The 13,098-nt window shown below is 40.2% G+C and overlaps 1 protein-coding gene and 1 long non-coding RNA gene across 5 annotated transcripts in view; both read left to right on the top strand.

Annotated features, from left to right (window-relative positions):
* ETV6 (ETS variant transcription factor 6) overlaps nucleotides 1-13,098 on the top strand; it is a 288,749-nt gene that overhangs the window by 50,253 nt on the left and 225,398 nt on the right.
* LOC132345336 (uncharacterized) overlaps nucleotides 1-13,098 on the top strand; it is an 84,847-nt gene that overhangs the window by 29,241 nt on the left and 42,508 nt on the right. The window contains exon 1 of the long non-coding RNA XR_009494627.1: nucleotides 1-13,098. This exon is cut by the window's left edge and continues 29,241 nt beyond it. This is a non-coding gene — a long non-coding RNA (uncharacterized lncRNA).

Raw genomic sequence — 13,098 nt, 5'->3', positions numbered from 1 at the left:
CCTATGGACAGAAGAACCTGGTGGGCTACAGTCTGTGGGGTCACAAAGAGTCGGACACGACTGAGTGATAAGCACACACATGCACAGTGTCTACACGTTAATCCCGAACTCCTAATTTATCCTCTTTCCCACTTCCCCTTTGGTAACCAACCATAAGTTTGTTTTCTCTATCTGTGGATCTACTTCTATTTTGCATAGATGTTCATTTGTATCATATGTTTTTTTTAAAGATTCCACATGAAAACCTTTAAATCCATTTCTTCAATAAAGGCACATGATATTAATATTTATAATCAGAAGAGGACAGTAAAAAGTGCTTTTAAGAGATGAATAGAGGGAAGTCACAGCTTCTGTCCCTAGCCTTTTTTGCCCTGCATAGCGTGGCAGGGCAGAAAGTGTCGGGGTGCAGCAGGACTGCCTGCCTGTGTCTCGCTCTGCTGCTTGGGGACCCCCTCTGGTCTCTGCTGAAACCCTCCCAGGACAGTTCTTCCTAAAAATAGCACCTACCCAGCCACCGCCACTCACTCTTTAGTTTCCCTTCCCTGCTTTATTTTTCTGTTTAGCACTTGTCACTCTCTGACTTTGATTCTTTTTTTCATTTTTAAAGACTTTATTGAATTTGTTACAATACTGCTTCTGTTTTTTGTTTTGTTTTTTTGGCCGTGAGCCATGTGGAATCTTAGCTCCCTGACCAGGGATCAAACCCGCACCTTCGTCATTGGAAGGCGATGTCTGAAACACTAGAGCACCAGGGAAGTTCCAAATGTCATTTTTTACTTATTATTTTTTCCTTCCACTAATACGTAAACTCCACAGGAAGAGGGATTTTCACTTCTTTTGTTCACTGCTGTATCTCCTGCACCCAGAGCAGTGTGCAGAACACAGTAAGCAAATATTTGTTGAAACGATGAACGTGTGAACTTTGGGCAGGAAGCTCAGCCTTCTGTGCCTTCGTTTTGTGAGTCAATGAGGAATCAAAAATAAAGCTACTTCTTCAAGTGCAATGAGCATTAAGGGATTTCATCCGTGTAAAATACTTAGAACCAGCCTGACACAAAGTAAATGCTCAATAAGTGGTCTCTGTTATTAAAATAATTGCTAAATATTTGACTTCTTCACATGAAGAAGTCTCTCCTGCAGGCAGAGACTGTTTGTTTTGTTGTTGTCGTTACATTACTGCTGTTTTTCTTTTTTTTTTTTAATTTTACTTTTTTTTTGGCCGTGAGGCCATGTGGGATCCTAGTTCCCATACCAGGGATCGAACCTGCACCCCTGCTTTGGAAGTCGAAGTCTTAATCACTGGACCACCAATAAAGTCCCCCAGAGACTGTTTCTTTATGTCATCTTTTAATTCCTGGTAGTGATGTGGCAAACACCATGATTGGTATTCAGTGTTTGTTAAATAGATAAATTGTAGAGAAATTGTAGGCAGTCCCTCTGTTACATGTTAGTTACATTTGAATAGGTTTCTTTGCTTTCTCCCCACCCCTCCCCCCACCTCTAGCTGTTGTGGTGAATCCATGTGGAAGGAATATGATTACGATCTGTCTTAGCTCATCCCTTAAGCAGTGGAGCCAGTAATTTATTTTTGTTGCCGTGACTTGGCTGAAATTTCTTGAGGACTGACAGCATTGACGGAAACTTGACGGGTGATGAATGTCACTCCAGCCTGTAAGATCCCCATCAGTTACTTGAGATCTCTTTCATTCATAGTGGTTCATAGAAATCTTTCTCTGCAAGGGGGGCTGCCCAGCAGAGGCTGTCGGCATTCGAATAGACAGAAACGTAAAAAGGAAGGTTAGAAGAGAAACTAACTCCTCCTCCACTGTTTTCAAGAAAGAGGTTAAAATTTGTCAAAAAGATTCAGCTTTTAAACTTAAGCCAGTCATTTTAATTCCATGGGCCTCATGGTTTTTCCAGTAAAATTAGAGAATAGGACTAGATGATCTCCAAGGAACTATCTTGCTTGTTCAATTTCCTGATTCTGTGCAAAATGTTTCAGAAGGCTCCAGGCTGGTTAAGAACTTAAGGTCAGAAGTTTAAATGAAGATCCTGATAAAATGGAAGGGATCGTCACTGTAGGAGCATCGAGCAAGTGGTGGACTGTGTCTTTTTGCAAGAGGAACTGGGAAATTATAGTATTTAACTAGAAAATGAATCAGAACCCACATCTTAACAGAAGGCTTTTCCGAGTTCCTGGTTTGGGTCTGTTTATTTGACGTGAACTAAGTTGCATGTTGGCTATTCCTTCTGGATGACTGATTTGTGGGCCTTTCCCATAACTTAGTCCCCAGAGACCCCAATCATGCCCATAAGGTAATGCAATTTGGCAGGAGGATTTGGACCCAGACAAAATCTCTTGCCCAATTTGGTTTCCAGAAAGGCTGACTTACCTAATTTGAAAATAAATTGAAAACAAAACCTTTGGTTGTTACTTGTTTGGTGAAATGCCACAGAAAACTGTGGGTTGTTTTTTTTTTTTTTCCATACCCCATCACTGTGGAGAAGAGTTACCATTCACTCCTAAATACCTTGATTTACTGTCTCTCCTGCCAGCCAAGATGCAACTTAGTTCACGTTAAATAAACAGACCCAGTATGTGTTCTAATAAGCTAAATCACTATAGCAATGACATTAAATCATAGGACTGTGTGTGTGTGAATGTATTTTTGCCTATATATGTATTTTTGTACCATGTGTATCTACTGGCATTCCCAGTCTCCACATTAATACTAATTTTCTATTGTTGCATATTACCTCACCAAAAACTTAGTGGTTTAAAACAACACACATTTATTGGGTTGGCCAAAGAGTTCTTTTGGTTTTCTCCATAAGATGGCTCTAGTAGAGCTTAGTTGTTTTTAACTTTATTCAGAACACTTTTTTTAGATTATATTGTGACAGCTGTCATATCAGAGTACATTATTAAAAAAAAAGATCAAAATTGGCGAATTTTTGTTTAGCCATTTTAATACTAAGGATGGAATAAAACAACATTTTAGACATATTATGCTTTGTTATTTCAAGAAAGGTAGAAACACAGTTGAAATGCAAAAAATTTGTGCAGTGTATGGAGAAGGTTCTGTGACTGATCGAACATGTCAAAAGTGGTTTGCGAAGTTTCATGCTTGAGATTTCTCATTGGGTGATGCTCCACAGTGGGGTAGACCAGCAATCAAATTGAGGTATTAATTGGAAACCATTAATGTTATACTACTCAGGAGATAGTTGACATATTCAAAATAACTAAATCAAGCATTGAAAGTCATTTGAACCATCTTGGTTATGTTAATCGCTTTGATATTTGGGTTCCACATAAGTTAAGCAAAAAAAAAAAAAAAGAAAGAAAGTATTATTGCCACATATGATTCTCTACTTAAACCTAATGAAAATCTCTTTTTAAAACAAATTGTGACAGGCATTGAAAAGTCGATACTGTACAATAATGTGGCATAGAAGTGATTGTGGGGCAACCAAAATTAATACCACCAACCATACTAAAGGCTGGTCTTCAATCCAAAGAAGCTGCTGTTGTGTATATCCACGGTGGAATTGGATGAGACCCGTCTATTATGAGCTCTTTCCAGAAAACGAAGCAATTAATTCCAGCAAGTACGACTCCTAGTTGACCAACTGAAAGCAGTATTTGACAAAAGCATCGGGAATTAGTCAACAGAAAATGCATAATCAATGCGTATGCATTGATGACCAAGCGAACGCTGTTACAGCTTGGCCAGTCAGTTCTGACTCATCCTCCATATTTACCAAATATTGAACCTTTGGATTTCCATTTATTTCTGTCATTACAAAATTCTCTTATAATAGAAAAAACTTAAATTCCTTGGAAGACTATAAAAGACACCTGAAATAGTTCTTTGCTGTAAAAGATTACAGAAGATGGAATTATGAAGCTGCTTGAAAAATGGGCCAAGGTAGTGGAACAAAACAGTGAATACGTTGTTCAAGGATGTTCTTGGTGAAAGTGGAAAAAAATATGTCTTTTATTTTTAAAAAATAAAAGCCAAAGGAACTTTTTGGCCAACCCGGTACTTCCACACAGTCTCTGTAGGTCAGGAATCTTGATCATCTGTTTAGGGTCTCACAGCCTGCAATTCCCGTGTCAGCCAGGACTGTGGTCTCATCTGAGGCTTGACTAGGGAAGACTCCACTTCTGTTGGCAGAGTAGGGCCTTGTGGTTCTAGGACATTGGGTGTCAGTTTCTTGTTAGCTGTTGGCTGGAGGTTGCCCTCAGCTCCTTATCATGTGGGCCTCCCAACACAGTCATCCCACACATGACAACTTGTACCCTCAAAACTAGCAAGGGAGTTAATGTTTTCCTATATAGTTCAAGTTTCATTATAGATGTAACCTCAGTTTCCCTTCTGTTATTCTTGTTAGGTAGGAGTAGGGAGAACCAGAAAGCTCCAAAAATTTGCAAACCAGCTACTGGTTGCATTGGAGTAAGAATACAATTTGAGTAATAACAAAAACTCACATTTGTGTGCATGTGTGCAAAGTTGCTTCAGTTGTGCCCGACTCTTTGCGACACTATGGACTGTAGCCCTCCAGACTCCTCTGTCCATAGGGTTCTCCAGGCAGGAATACTGGAAAGAGTTGCCATGCCCTCCTCCAGGGCATCTTCCTGACCCAGGGATCAAACCTGTGTTACTACACACCAGATATGTACTTAGAGCTTTATGCCACTACAGGCTCGTTTAGTTCTGAGCGCTACCTTCTGAATAATGGGTTACTATTACTAAACTACTTAACAGGTAGAGAAATTGAGGGTTATAAGTTATATAACCTGCCCAAGGTTCACAGACAGTGTCCAGGCGTGAATATAGGCAGATTACCGAAGGCACTAACATCCTACTCTGAAGATCTTTGAAAGAAAAAGTGAAAGTCGCTCAATCGTTTCCAAGTCTTTGTAACCCCGTGAACTGTAGCCCACCAGACTCCTCTGTCTATGGAATTCTCTAGGCAAGAATACTGGAGTGGGTTGCCATTTCCTTTTCCAGGGGATCTTCCCAACCAGGGATTGAACCTGGGTCTCCTGCATTGCAGACAGGTTCTTTACTGTTTGAGCCACCAGAGAAGCCCACTACTGAAGATCTTTACATTAGAATATAACGTAGAGAAACAGAATTCTTCCACTCCTTTATCAGATGCTTACATCGCTTCAGCGTTGCAAAAGGATACTTGCAATAAGTTGTGTTGTTTCTTTTCTTTATTTGTTTCTTTGTGGCTGTGCTGGGTCTTTGTTGCTGCATGCAGGCTTTCTCTAGTTGTGCTGCACTGGCTTCTCATTCAGGTGACTTCTCCTGCTGTAGAGCACAGGCTATAGAGTATATGGGCCTCAGTAGTTGTGGCACATCGGCTTAGTTATCCTGTGGCATGTGGAATCTTCCAAAGCAGGGATTGAACCCGCGTCCCCTGCATTGGCAGGTGGATTCTTTACCACTGGACTACCTTCTTTTAAAATAAAATGGAGGGACAGTGTTCTTTCTTTTCTACTGAATGAGGCTTTCTCATTTTCCTGAAGACATATGGGATGAATTGAAGGAAACCATAGTTTAGTGGGATTTGCATGTTTTAATAACACTTCCAAACTTACAAACTCCTTGAAGTTGATAGGCTATAGCTTGTTAATATTAATTCATTGAAAATATTCATTTTAATTCAGCATTGTGCATTTTACTATTCTGTAAAACACCAGTAATCTGGGAAAGACAGAATAAGTCTGTTTCTTCACCCTGTAAAACCATTTATGTAGATAGAGTTTGTTGAGAGATGGGAAGGATTTGATTGGAGTATTAGAAACTGAAATTTTAGAGTAAAAATATCTAGTTGTGTATATGTATTTCTTCTCTATTTCTGGAAACCTAGAGAGTTATCCTGCAAGATACTGTAAAAATCTATAAATACCAAGGGGAAATAAAGTACAGAGAAGATTTGTTGATTATTGAGTTTTTTCAGGAGTAACAGAATGGAACAGCTGCAGATAGAGGTCAAGAGGAGAAAAAAATATCACACTAGGTCAGATCCAGCCAAAGGGTTGTGGCCACTTTCATGTCATATAGCATGCATTACATATTATTATTAAATATTATATATATGTTATATCTTATATATATGTATATGTTGTATGTTATGTTATATATATGTGTATATACATGTATATACACAATGTGTATCTGTATATATACTTGTATATGTGTATATATATGTTATGTATTATATATATTAGGTATATATGTTACCATCGTATGGCAAACCTGAATGAACTTTTTAGCCAACCCAATATAATGCTGCTGCTAAATCACTTCAGTTGTGTCCTTTCTGTGCGATCCCATAGACGGCAGCCCACTAGGCTCCTCTGTCTCTGGGATTGTCCAGGCAAGAATACTGGAGTGGGTTGCCATTTCCGTCTCCAGTGCATGCTAAGTCGCTTCAGTTGTGTCCGACTCGGTGCGACCCTATGGACAGCAGCCCACCAGGCTCCTCCATCCATAGGATTCTCTAGGCAAGAATACTGGAGTTGCCATTTCCTTCTCCAACCCAATATAATAATAGTATATAATATATATAACCAATATAATATATAACAGTATATATATCTATAGCATGTAGGATGCCAGAGTCCTTCAGCTGGAAGGACGTAGAGCGTACCAGGAGCCCTGTCTTTACTTGCTGGTGGGGATGCTAAGGTATATAAATGCACCAGGGTCAGCATCCAACTTCCTTCATTAAATGTCTCTGATGTCGCCTTCCCTGAACTTCTGTTGGAAAACTTCCTTGAACCGTCTGTTGTCCTTTCTCCTAGACTATGTTTGTATTTCTTTTTATAAACCTCAATCCAAGTCAGCCCAGTGCTGTAGTTATTTGGGTAGATGTCTCATTCTTCCTAGGATACTCTAAGCTCTTTTCAATCAACTTGGATGTTTTTCAGCATCTGCCGAACATGAGGCCTGGAACATTGGAGATGCTCAAAATCTACTGGTTGTATTGAGTGGAAGGTATTGAATGCATTGCACGTACTCTCACTATGGAACTCAGACTTCCAGCCATTAGTTCTAAAACTTCATTATAAGGCTCTGAGGGGGATGCCCTCATTCCTGGAATCAGAGTTTGTGAACCAATTCAAATATACTGTATCTGCTACCCTTCATGTGCCTATACTTTTAAAATTTTAATTATTTTGACTCTCAGCCATTGTCTCTGCACCCCCCCCATATGGTAAAATATACATAACATGAAATTTACCATTTTAACCATTTTTATGTGTACAATATAGCATCACTAGCTACATTCACATTGCTGTGCTATAGCCTCCACTATCCATCTCCAGAACTTTTTGATCTTCTCCAGTGAAACTCAGTACCAGTTAAAAAGAATGGCCCTTCCTTATATGCATACAATGGAAACTACTCAGCCATAAAAAAGAATGAAATAATTCCACTTGCAGCAAAATGGATGGACTTAGAGATCTATCATACTAAGTGAAGTCAGAGAGAGGAGAGAGACAAAAACCGTGACATCACTTATATGTGAAACCTAAAATATAACACAAATGACCTCATTTATGAAACTGAAACATACAGACATAGAAAACAAACTTATGATTACCAAAGTGGAAAGGGAGTCGAGAGGGGATAAATCAAGAGTTTGAGATTAGCAGATAGAAATTACTATATATAAAATAGATAAACAACAATGTTCTACTGTATAACACAGTGATGTATTCAGTATCCTACAATAAACCTTAATATTCAGTTCAATTCAGTTGCTCAGTCATGTCTGACTCTTTGCGACCCCATGGACTGCAGCATGCCAGGCTTCCCTGTCCATCACCAGCTCCCGGCGTTTACTCAAACTCATGTCCATTGAGTCGGTGATGCCATCCAACCATCTCATCCTCTGTCATCTCCTTCTCCTCCTGGCTTCAATCTCTCCCAGCATCAGGGTCTTTTCAAATGAGTCAGTTCTTTGCACCAGGTGGCCAAAGTATTGGAGTTTCAGTTTTAGCATCAGTCCTTCCAATGAATGTTCAGGACTGATTTCCTTTAGGATTGACTGGTTTGATCTCCTTGCTGTCCAAGGGACTCTCAAAAGTCTTCTCCAACACCACAATTCAAAAGCATCAATTCTTCGGTGCTCAGCTTTCTTTTTAGTCCTACTCTCACATCCATACATGACTACTGGAAAAACCATAGCCTTGACTAGATGGACTTGTTGGCAAAGTAATGTCTCTGCCTTTTAATATGCTGTCTAGGTTGGTCATACCTTTTCTTCCAAGGAGCAAGCATCTTTTAATTTCATGGCTGCAGTCACTATCTGCAGTAATTTTGGAGTCCCCCAAAATAGTCTCTCAGTTTCCATTGTTTCCCCATCTATTTGCCGTGAAGTGATGGGACCAGATGCCATGATCTTAGTTTTCTGAACGTTGAGCTTTAAGCCAACTTTTTTACTCTCCTCTTTCACTTTCATCAAGAAACTCTTGAGTTCTTCTTCACTTTCTGCCATAAGGGTGGTATCATCTGCGTATCTGAGGTTATTGATGTTTCTCCTGGCAATCTGGATTCCAGCTTGTGCTTCATCCAGCCCAGCATTTCTCATGATGTACTCTGCATATAAGTACATGATGTACTCTGCATATAAATCATAATGATAAGAATATGAAAAAGGATATATAGAAATATATGAAAAAGTGAAAGTGTCAGTTGCTCAGCCATCTCCAACTCTTTGTGACCCATGGACTATAGCCTGTTAGTCTCCTTTGTCCATGGAATTTCCCAGGCAGGAATACTGGAGTGGGTTGCCATGCCCTCCTCCAGGGGATCTTCCCAACCCAGGGATCGACCCATTATATCACTTCCCAAGCCACTAACAGAAACTAATACAACATTATAAATGCACTATACTTCAGTAAGAAATAAAAAGAACATCCACGTCATCCCTCCCTCTCATCCCTTTTCACCACCATTCCCCACTCCAGTACTCTTGCCTGGAAAATCCCATGGATAGAGGAGCCTGGTGGGCTGCAGTCCATGGGGTCGCTAGGAGTCAGACATGGCTGAGCGACTTCACTTTCGCTTTTCACTTTCATGCGTTGGAGAAGGAAATGGCACCCCACTCCAGTGTTCTTGCCTGGAGAGTCCCAGGGACGGGGGAGCCTGGTGGCCTCCCGTCTATGGTGTTACACAGAGTCAGACATGACTGAAGTGACTTAGCAGCAGCAGCAGCAGCAGTACCTCTGTTTCTGTGGATTTGACTCTTGTAGGTTCCTCATGTAGTGGAATAATACAATATTTGTCCTTTTGTAACTGACTTATTTCACTTAGCGTTTGGGGTTCATCCATGTCACAGCATGTACTGAATTTCATTCCTTTAAGTCAGCCAGTGTCTTTTTTTTTTAAAATAATTTTGTTTATTTATTTTTCCTGTGTTAGATCTTGGTTGCTTCGAGGCCTACTCACTAATTGTGTGCAGGCTTCTCACTGTGGTGGCTTCTCTCGTTACAGAGCACAGGTTCTAGGACATGTGGGCTTCAGTAGCTGTGGCTCCTGGGCTTTAGACCACAGGCTCGGTATTTGTGGGGCACAGGACTTAGTTGCTCTGGGATCTTCCTGGACCAGAGTTCGAACCTGTGTCACCTGCATTGCCAGGCGGATTCTTTCCCTCTGAGCCACCAGGGAAGTCCCAGCCATTGTCTTTTAAGACTCGAGAGTTTCAGTGTTTTTAGTTTTTGTAGCCAGAGGTGGGTTTTTCTTCCAGATCTATCCTTGGCCTGTTCCTGGAATGACTGTTCCAAGGGCATGCCCTATTCTTCTTGAATGGTCTTTCTTCTGGGGAGCTGAGTAGCAAAACTGCAGCAATTAATGTCAGAGCAACAAATGAGCACCTACTGTGTGTCAGAGGCTGTATGTCTGACCAGAGATTGATGGTGCTGTCTTTTGAAGGAGACAGCTGTATACTCTGCTAACTACAGTGTCATGTGCTAAGTGCTAGAAAAAGGACGAGAAGGGATCCAATCATCTGCTGAGGACTGTGAGCAAAATTTAAGAAAGATTCAAAGAAGGGGTCATATTTCAAATGCGCCTTAAAAAAAAGGATGGGATTCCATGAATGGCCTGAACCATGGTGAGGTAAATACGTGGTTCATTGGAAGAATGGAAAAGGACTGTGGATGTAGAAAGCAGAGGAGGGTAGAGGGATGGTGGGGGGCTTAGAGGAGCTTGAACACCTTGCTGAGGAGTTCACTTTGGGGGAATGGGTCACTTGGTGGCTTCATGCAGTTAGACTGACCTGATTGGATCCTGGGTTGACAGGGTGGCAGATGGAACTGAGTAGGAGAGATGGGGATTGGAGAGCAGTGTGTACAGAGGAGAGCGGGAGTGAGGTGACAAGGTGGTTGCTACGTTTTAGGCAAGGGATGCTGGTGGCCTGGACCGAGGCAGCTATGGACAAGAGTTTGCTCATGGTCGGTAGCGTTGGGTTTGTTGACATCAGAGTTTGTTGGACCACCTCTGCCTAACCTTTTTTTTTTTTTTTTAAACATTCTGAAATTCTTATTTCAGCTTCAATTTAGAGTTTTGTTTTTGTGAAATTTTCATTAGACCTCTCATTGTAACCAGAGTGGCAAGAAGGCATTGATTTATAAAAGACAGCCAGACAGATTCCTACCTCCAGGCTTTCCACTCAGTAATGCACTTTTTGGAAGTAGTTTTTTTTTCCCATGTATTATTAGTCTTTATTAATATGAATATATTATAAATACTACTTTAAAGTATTTTAAGATAGTATTTTACCACCCTGTAATTTATTTTTCCCCTTTTCCTTGTCCTGCCCACAATATGACAATGAAGACCAATAATTATTAAATCCATCTGTAAGGTAGATGTATTTAACTCAAAATTCCAGTCTTCCCTAACCCCTACCCTAAGTTCTGAAAAAATTATCCACATTTGCTAACTCTATTTTCTCTGGGAAGAGGGTAGTTTTTAATAGTCTTCCATGCTCTAAGTGATGTGGGATCTAACACCTAGAAAGATACGATTGTCACGATTGAAATACACATAGAATAGTTGCAGTCCAACCATAATTAGAACAAATCAGCCGGGGCACCTCGGGGGTTCTCTCTGCTCTCCCCGTGATCTCTTGGTAACTGGAGAACTCAGGCAGACTTTCTTGTGAGTGAGAAAACTGGAACTTTGAAGTGCGTGGGTGCTAAGTTGCTTCAGTCGTGTCCAACTCTTTGCAACCCTATGGACTGTAGCCCCCCAGGGTCTTCTGTCCATGAGATTCTCCAGGCAAGAATACTGGAAGGGGTTGCTATTTCCTCCTCCAGGGGATATTCCCCACCCAGGGATCGAACCCACATCTCTTACATCTCCTGCATTGACAGGTGGGTTCTTTACCACGAGCGGCACCTGGGGAGCCCTGTAACTTTGAAGAACAAAGCTCAAAAATTGTTGGCACAGCCAGTAGAGCTTCTCTAATGGTTCATAAAGAACTCAGGTCTTAGGAAGTGCTTTCATAGTCCACTTAACAGGAAAAGACAGTGTCCCTGCCCATAGGCAGTTTATATTCTAAGTCATAAAATGTTAGCAGTTACGCTGGAAAATTAGAAAAAAATGGAATTCAGTCAATACTCTTAAAGAATGATGTGTCAGAGGTCCCCAAACATTCACATACACAAAGGGAAAATACTACTCAGTACAAATATTGAAAGAAAATACCCAGAAGTCATTAGTCAACTAAAAGCTGATTGAGGAAAAAGTGCTGAAATATACTAAAAATAAGATGAGTTTCAAGGAAAATAACCCTTTTGCTAACCTTTGCATTAGTCAGTTCCTTATTAGAATATTCTTTCCCATTTTAGTCACTGCTTTAAAAGTGTGTCTAAATATAGAAGATCAAGAGGAGTGGGATTAAAATAATTTAAGATGTAGGACATGACTTTTAAAAGAAAAGGTTAGAGAAATCTGGGGAATTAAAACGGGCTGACTTTGTTATCTTCAATATAAAAATAAAAAATAAAAAGACTATTTATGAGTAAGCCAGTGTGAATGATACCAAGAAGTTTAAACCATGCACTCTGCCCTGAGGAAGGTTTAATCCAGTGGCCAGGTTTTTACCATGCAGTTGACTAATCCAAACATTTTTTTTAGGTTCTGAAGAAGCACTCAGTGAAAGAAAATGCATGTTAAGTTCTGGGAGTTATTTTGAATGATCCACAGAGCCTAGCAGAATGCCTTGTAACCACCCAGTGCAAGGTGAGGGGTTTCCTTCCTGGAGGCTAAAAGGGCTGAGCCGGAGAGCTTCCTGAAGGGTTTGGACCGAAGGATCTCGATTATGTAATCCCTTTCCATTTTAAGATTGAAAGGAAAGTTTAGCGAGAGATGGGTCATTGACTGTCCTGTGAGTATAAGAGTCAACACCCAAAATAAATGTATATTTCTAAGGCTTTAAAAAAAAAAGCTGTCTTGGTCATCCCAAAGGATATTCAGGTTCTCCTTCTGTGTTTTTTTTTTTTTAATTTAATTTTTGTTTTATATTGGAGTATAGTTGATTTACAGTGTTGGGTTAGCTTCAGATGTACAGCAAAGTGATTCAGTTATACATATATCCTCTCTTTTTCAGATTCATTTCCCATGTAGGTTATAACAGAATATTGAGTAGAGTTCCTGGTGCTATATAGTAGGTTCTTGTTGATTATCTGTTTTATGTATATTTCATGTATATGTTAATCCTAAACTCCTAATTAACTCCCCCCACCACCGACCTTTCTCCTTTAATAACTATAAATTTGTTTTCAAAGTCTAAGTCTGTTTCTGTTTTGTGAGTTCATTTGTTTCCTTCTGTAGTTTTTAATCTCACTTGATTGTGGCCTTCTTAACAATGATGACAACTTGCAAATATTCCTTTATTTCCCCTCTCATTCTTTTGTCTGTCTCGCCCTTACAGGATGAGCACCATGAGGACAGGCACCCTGTCTGTTTGGCTCGTTACTATTTTTTCTGGCATCAGGCACAATGTCGACACATAATAGATACTCAAGAATAGTGGTTGACTAAACGGGAAAAGAGCTTGAAAAAA

The sequence above is a fragment of the Bos taurus genome, chromosome 5, assembly GCF_002263795.3.
Source record: "Bos taurus isolate L1 Dominette 01449 registration number 42190680 breed Hereford chromosome 5, ARS-UCD2.0, whole genome shotgun sequence".
Taxonomy (NCBI): Eukaryota; Metazoa; Chordata; class Mammalia; order Artiodactyla; family Bovidae; genus Bos; species Bos taurus.
This window is presented reverse-complemented; position numbering and strand designations above follow the sequence as displayed.